Genomic DNA, 7143 nt, shown 5'->3' with positions numbered 1-7143 from the left:
GGGGGTCTCTGCGAAGGGTCAATTCCAGGTCATAGGACGTGAGCAGCTCTGTACTGTGAACAGCATGTTAGCTTGCTTATTATTATGATATACTAACAAGAAACTATGCTTCTACCCAGCTAACAGGGAACGTTCTTCAGCTAACATTCCAGAAAGGTACTCTCACAGTTATGAGCAAACATTCTTCCAGCAACATTAACAGAATGTTCATTCAAAGTTATCTGGGCTTTAATAATGTTTTCAAATCATTAGCTTAAAAACATTATTTATATGGAATGTTTTTCTGAAACATTTTAGTTGGCCATTCGTCTATGATGGTCCCATAATGTTTGCAAAATAATAAAATGGAAAATTCTCCTTAAAGGGATAGTTCACCCAAAAATGAAAATTACCCCATGATGCACTCACCCTCAAGCCATCCTAGGTGTATATGACTTTCTTCTTTCAGACAAATACAATCGGAGTTATATAAAAAAAAAAATCTCCACACTGTCCTGGCTTGTCCAAGCTTTATAATGGCAGTGATTTGTGGTTGAGATTTTTAAGCCCAAAAAAGTGTATCCATCCATCATAAAAAGTGCTCCACATGGCTCCGGGGGGTTAATAAAGGCCTCCTGAAGCGAATCAATGCATTTGTATAAGAAAAATATCCATATTTAAAACTTTATCAACTGTACTCTAGCTTCCGCTAACTGTTGTATGCGCGTTCACGAGAGAGTGGCGTTCCAGCGGATGACGTTCCAACTCGCGGCCATAGTTAGCTAATGGTGCTCTTGGGAAACACACCCCTGGCTGACTTTTTAAGCAGCTGGACTTAAGAATTTGATCAAACTGGCAAATAAATCCCATAGACTTGCACTGAAGGCCATACAGCTCAGAATATTAGAAACTTTAAAGTGAGGCTTTTGACTTGGGCCAGTAAGAAACCAGCTCAGCAACTGCATAGAAACCTCTAGCAACCATCCTGACGGTGCATTTTAGCCACACCTTCATGATACAGATGACCAAGGATGCAACTTCTTTTGCCTTTTTCTTAGATATTAACCATCATTCCTGTTAATGATGAAGAATATGGTGCTTTTATTTTCTGTAATTAGTTTAAATATGAATAGCACTCAGTCACTGTAACAGAAGTCGCTGCCATGTGACAGAGAGTCTAATTGGCAAGCAAGACGTGTAATATTACTTAAATCTGTTACGCCACTCACACGTTAATCAAATCATTAAATTATAATCCCAGTGCACTTTCCTGATCTCTGGAGTGATGTGCTCTCATATCACTGTTCAGTCTGAATATGATAATGCATTATGTGAATCGTTCACCTGAAATTAGACTCCCCGTGTTATCTCTAATGCGCACTAAACCTGAAGGGCTGTGCTTGTGTAATGCTTAAAAAACAATGTATTAAGATTAATGTTGTTGGTTGTAATGATTACTGAGGACATTTATTCTCATCTGCTCCTGAGAGATTACAGTTTTTTTATGGCAAGTTTTTGTACCGCACATTTTTAATTGGATGTATTATGTGTAATTAAATATATGCTGAGATGCTTGTTAGGTAGCAAGAGATCAAGCAAATCATTCAAAACTTTGTGCTAACACAGTGCAACTGGTTTTATTCTTAGGCTTTTAAGCACAACTTTTATAAACATTTTTGTTCTGCTTTAAAACAGACGCATTTGCACCTCAATCGTTAAGTCTTTTCACTGCCTCTGAGATTGTCATTTCTAACATGTCATGGCTTTGATATGACACAATATAGTCTAAATGTCAATACCACTGTATGCTGTGACTATGACATAGATTGATTCCTGTTGTTACGGAGATGGCAGCTATATTGCAGATGCAAATAAAGCATTGTGGCCTATGTAGGTGTTATTGTGAGCAGCGTTATTGTGCTTTAGATGACTGCAAAACTCAGAGCGGCTGTTTTCTCCTCTGCTGTTTCCTCCGAGTTTGTCTAGACAACATTTTCTTGTTATGCCTCTTTGTGTCACATTTGTGCTACTGCAATAACACTCAGATACAGATGAGTCACACTTCAATTTTTTATTTTTTATTATTATTTGTTTTTTGGTTAACGCTTTACTAAAAGGTTCCATGTGTTAACATTAGTTAAAAGAACAATTACTCTACAATTAATCCAAAATGCCGCTGCAAGATTAATCTCGAATGAGCCGAAAAGAACGCATGTCACACCTCTGTTCATCAATTTGCACTGGCTACCAGTAGCTGCTCGCATTAAATTCAAGGCATTAATGTTTGCCTACAAAACCACCACTGGCTCTGCTCCCTTTTACCTAAATTCATTACTTCAGAGTTATGTGCCCTCTAGAAGCTTGCGTTCTGCAAGTGAACGCTGTATTATTGTATATATCTTAAAGAAGCACAAAATCACTTTCACTGACTTTTTCATTAACTGTTCCCTCCTGGTGGAATGACCTGCCCAAATCAATCCGAGCAGCTGAGTCCTTAGCCATCTTCAAGAAATGACTAAAAACACATCTGTTCCACCTTTATTTGACCCTCTAACTCTAGCACTCTCTATTCTATTTTAATTCTAATTTTGTATTGTCTGCTAAATGACTAAATGTAAATGTAAATGTAAATGTAAAAGAATAGTTCAAAGTAACAAAAACTTTTCATTTGAATGTGAAGATCATATGCAAACAGTAAATATATAACTCATATATGATATAAAACATTTTAATTATCCACCATGAGAAATTTTATACATAATAGCAATGTGCTAATCATAAATGTTTCAGTCTTCTTTCCACTTAATAACAAGAAAACCTAGAGACTTCAAACGCTTACATGATGATAAGACTAGAGCAGTTTCAGAATTTAAAGAGCAGAGAAATGTAAGGAAAGCGTGATTTGGATTTGATTATTCACTATTGTTCTGCGGTGTCTGAGATATTGAATTGCATGACTGAGCGGAATAAATTAGTTTAATCTCCTTAAATTCCTCTTCTCCAATCATGAAAATTAACATAGGCCTACTTCTTTCTTTTCTTTCTTTTTTTATTTTCTTTTGAATGATTCCATTCATCTTGATGGTTCTAAGAACTTGAGCAGTTTCTCATAGGTGAATTAAAGGTGAGCTCTCAGAAACACGTTCACATAATCCGTGGTTTTTGGGCTTTTATAATAAGATATTGATTCAGACGTTTCCTCCTCCTCTCGGTATGAGTCATTTAGCCCTGACACAGGATTAAAAACCAGCCGTTGGACTGTTTTATTTCAGTGTGTCCCATTTAATTCCTCCTCCCATCATTTGATAGCTGATTATGAGCTTGCTTGAGATGTTTCATAGATGTTTCCTTGGTATTGCATATTGCATATGATTATACAACACAGCCAATGCACTGTATCCTATTCCCTCCACTGAAGCATTCAAATGAAATATGGCGCTAGACATTGCATCGGGTCTGAGGTCAATAACATTTACTCACACATGAAGAAATGATGTTTGATGTCATTGATGTCCTGCAGTCACCAGTACATCATTTGAGAGAATAACATAATGGTAGATTAAATGTTTTAGAATAGATCAGAGTGCTGCAGGGATGATGTATTTTTGTAGACCAAAACCTGTGCATTTTTTAGCAGACCTTATTTCAGGCATTTAAACAAAAACCCATTGAAATAACCCATTGACTTCAGGATGATAGAATCAAGGGTTCTTTAATGCTTTTTTAATGGGTTTTTGTTTTAATGCCTGTGGTGAAAATGAGCTCAAGATATCTTCACATCCATTTTTTTTTTTGATCTTGAAAAAGGCAGTTGCTAACAAGTTGGCTAAATGGGACTGCAGAGGTTGTCAGGGACATTAAACATCATTACACCATCATAAACTTTTGTTTGGTCACATAGCTTATTTTCTGCAATAATCCAAAAGCCAATTGAAAAATCCTATGGGTTTTTGTCGAGGGAAGCAGGGTGATGCAAAATTCTGTGTTGGCCTAAAAAAAAAACATTACTGAAGCACTCGATTCCTTGATCTGATTACTGTTTTGAATTTTTTTAACTCAAAGCACTGTTGGGGTCTCATTCCCAGACCATTGATTTCATGCTGTTGTTTATGACTCTATGGAAGTAGGTCTGGTGCATTAATAATGCATGACATTTATCATGAAGGGATAGTAAACAGAGCATCATAAGACGGGTATGATTTCACTCTGTCAGAATCATATCCGACATATCCCAGCAGCTTATCAGCTTCTCCAGCCTCTCCACACTGGAAGCAGCCAAATGTTGTTCTGTTCAAGAGACCTCCTGCGTATTGAACAGATTATGTCCCGCTGTTGTAAAAGCACTTAACTCGCACTACTAATGGCCTATGGTTACCCAACAAAACCGCTATTCAGAAATGATTGTTCTTTTTAAACATGACTGCATGTTTCAGTTATAAATTATAATATTTATTGTTCTGGCCTGTTCCGTTTTAAAATTGTATTTTTTAAGCCAATTGAAAAATCCTATGGGTTTTTGTCGAGGGAAGCAGGGTGATGCAAAATTCTGTGTTGGCCTAAAAAAAAAACATTACTGAAGCACTCGATTCCTTGATCTGATTACTGTTTTGAATTTTTTTAACTCAAAGCACTGTTGGGGTCTCATTCCCAGACCATTGATTTCATGCTGTTGTTTATGACTCTATGGAAGTAGGTCTGGTGCATTAATAATGCATGACATTTATCATGAAGGGATAGTAAACAGAGCATCATAAGACGGGTATGATTTCACTCTGTCAGAATCATATCCGACATATCCCAGCAGCTTATCAGCTTCTCCAGCCTCTCCACACTGGAAGCAGCCAAATGTTGTTCTGTTCAAGAGACCTCCTGCGTATTGAACAGATTATGTCCCGCTGTTGTAAAAGCACTTAACTCGCACTACTAATGGCCTATGGTTACCCAACAAAACCGCTATTCAGAAATGATTGTTCTTTTTAAACATGACTGCATGTTTCAGTTATAAATTATAATATTTATTGTTTTGGCCTGTTCCGTTTTAAAATTGTATTTTTTTTTTTTTTACTGAACAATGCAATAGGCTATAGAACAAAACACTGTGAAGAGAGATGGAGGTAGCCTATGACACCACAGCTCAGCATGTACATTGTGAATAGCCTCAAGTTAATGAGTGGTGTTTGATAAAGCCGGAAATGTGCTTAAAAGTTCCATTTGAAATAAACAAATCTAGTAATGTTACGTTCGACGCTGAAACTCCGAAGCGTGTTCCAAAATACAACACATTTCTTATTAAAGCACTGTACTGGAGCTTGATTCATCGGAAGCGCCTTCGTTCACCTGAAAACCACGTGACTAGCTCAAAAAGAGCAGGGTTTTTCTTACTCCAAAACATTATACACAGAGATCACAGATTTAAACTGTTTCATTTCATTTGTGTTGGTGTACTGGTTCAGAAATAAGTCACTTTGACGATGTCTATTATTTCTTTTAAAAATAAGATAATAATAATAATATTATTAATAATAATAATAGCAAATAAAAAAAATTATCAGTTGCAGAACCAAAAGCAAAACCAGTAGGTGGAACACAGCAGGTGGAAATGCTATACATTTTATGACCACTAGATGGCCACACCGTATTGAAAATTTTTCGCATAAAACCCGATTCAGACTACACAATTTTATCCCGATTTTGACACGATCTCCTTGACGTAGTGTGTCGTAGGAATTCGTAAATGACAATGAGCTTCGGGATTCAATCGTTTCATCTCGTGTAGTGTGTCATAGTGCACGACAACCAATGTCACGTCTGCGGCACTTCACGACTTCAACACTTGGGGTGCTTCTCAATACTCAAAATGATGCTTCCTCGTTTCCTCACTCCTCCATCCTCGAGCCTTTGAGCCGGAAACCGATAGAGCTCAGCCATCTTGAAGAACATCTCAATTCTCTACTTGCACCGCGAGGAGGTGAGCAGTGTTGCCAGATTGGGCGGGTGGGCGGTTTTGAATTTGATTGTGCGGGTAAAAATTGGCTTGGACGGATGGACAAAATTTGGGCTGGTTTGGGGTCAGTTTGGCGGTTTTCAAACATATAAATTGTATAGGCTAACTGGTTAACAAACAAGCCCAAGTGTGCATATACTGCATCCAATCAGTCATCACAACGGTACTAACACACGCACACACACTGCAGTGCAAAAGACGATTTTGAATGTAGACTATACACTAACTGTGTAAGTGATTATAATGCCTAAATATAAGTTACATGGTAAAGAGTGGGAGAGTGTTTTAACTCTCAAAACACACCTGTTGAGGGAGAGATAACACGAAGGCTCTAATATCACTGCAACTCTGAAATCAGAGCAGTAAAATTATTTAATCAAAATCTATTGATATCTATACGATCCTGTCTTTTATCTTTTAAGCGGTCCAGATTGGTAATCCTTGAAAGCTGCTGGACTTGTTAGTTTTGACTGTGCAAAGTTCTGTAATATTCTACAATATGAACTTCATGAAAGACTTCCTCTAGTTCTGTGTGAAATTATAGAGCGACACGAAGGTAAGCGCATTATTGTTGTTGTTCATTTTTTTTATTGTCGGATTATCATACAGTACAGTAATATTTTGTCGTCATCATTTTGTTTTAAGGAGTTAAAATGGCTCTTATCTACCTTGATAGAATATGTCAATCACATTATTTTGACAGTTAAAGTTTTGGGCAGTTTTTTGTTGGAGTGGGTGGGTTTTTGTGAGCTGGAAATTCTCCATCCAATCTGGCAACACTGGAGGTGAGGAACAAGGAGTGAGGAGGCTTCCTGAGGAGTCATGAGCGAGGATACACATGTGTATCCTATGCGGAAGTCTTTTTCGACAAAAAAACCTGACACATAAATTCTCTTCCCCTTCACATCTGTTGTAATAATTTTAATTTACATTTTACCTTTGCAGTTTAAATAAACCATACATGTCATGTATTTCAACAGGGCATCTTGCTTTAATAATATTTCTTATGTAGCGAATCAGCTCAAAGGGGAAATATGAATAATTAATCATAACTAGTTATAATTAATTATAAATATTTAGATCCGCTGTAAGTATTTACTTGACCTCTCAGGGTCAACTGTCTGTCAATTCTAAGAACGTTAATTTCCTGGTTAAGGGAA

The sequence above is a fragment of the Sinocyclocheilus anshuiensis genome, unplaced genomic scaffold, assembly GCF_001515605.1.
Source record: "Sinocyclocheilus anshuiensis isolate Anshui unplaced genomic scaffold, SAMN03320099.WGS_v1.1 scaffold504, whole genome shotgun sequence".
NCBI classification, from domain to species: Eukaryota; Metazoa; Chordata; class Actinopteri; order Cypriniformes; family Cyprinidae; genus Sinocyclocheilus; species Sinocyclocheilus anshuiensis.
This window is presented reverse-complemented; position numbering follows the sequence as displayed.